Raw genomic sequence first — 732 nt, 5'->3', positions numbered from 1 at the left:
GTGCGCCAGGCTTTTTTAAAGCCTGCTGCCGCCACCACCACATCCGGGGCGCGTCGGCCACCCAGCCCTCCCGAAACCAGCATGAGGTGGGGAAACTGGGGAAACCAGGAAGCGTCGGCAATGAGCTTGCGCGCCAGATCCAAGGATCCAGCGACGGTGCTGATCGGGGTCTGACCTTAGGGGAATGAATGGAATGGGGTCCCTGCAACAGCCCCAGCCACGCCCCTGGGAGAGAACCCCGGGGCGATTGATGTGCAAGCGACCCTCAGACAGGCGTAGTCCCGAGAAAAACCCAGGGCCACATGGTGCGTTCGAAGTGTTGATCAATGTGTCCTGCAATTCACACTAATTCTCGCAGCTAGCTGCGTTCTTCATCGATGCACGAGTCGAGTGATCCACCGCCAAGAGCCACAGGCAACTTTTTTTGTCCTAGACGTCGGCCTGACCCTGCCGGTGCAGGAGAGGTTGGGGGAGGCAGCGCTGGCTGTGGCAGGACAGCCCAGCTCCCTGTCTAGCTCGGCCGAAACCATTGTGGTTTCAAAAAAATAAAAAATAATCCAGGTGCTCAGCCGGACCGCCAGATGCAGCAGCACAGCGCTTCCCAGGGGGATGGAGGTAGGCTGCTCCGCCACCTGCCCACACGGCCCGATCCACTCATCCTTCCCCGACCCCTTCCGCTTCCCTTTTGGGAGGGGGGCTGGGAGATGGACAACGAGGCAGGCCAGAGACAGC

The 732-nt window shown here is 60.5% G+C and overlaps 1 non-coding gene across 1 annotated transcript; it reads right to left on the bottom strand.

Annotated features, from left to right (window-relative positions):
- Window positions 1-259: 259 nt before the first annotated feature.
- LOC138568377 (5.8S ribosomal RNA) lies at window positions 260-410 on the bottom strand. The gene has a single exon (XR_011302714.1). It is a non-coding gene; the product is annotated as a 5.8S ribosomal RNA (ribosomal RNA).
- Between the last annotated feature and the right edge of the window lie 322 nt (window positions 411-732).

The sequence above is a fragment of the Ambystoma mexicanum genome, chromosome 2p (assembly GCF_040938575.1).
Source record: "Ambystoma mexicanum isolate Mex_15411 chromosome 2p, UKY_AmexF1_1, whole genome shotgun sequence".
NCBI classification, from domain to species: domain Eukaryota; kingdom Metazoa; phylum Chordata; class Amphibia; order Caudata; family Ambystomatidae; genus Ambystoma; species Ambystoma mexicanum.
This window is presented reverse-complemented; position numbering and strand designations above follow the sequence as displayed.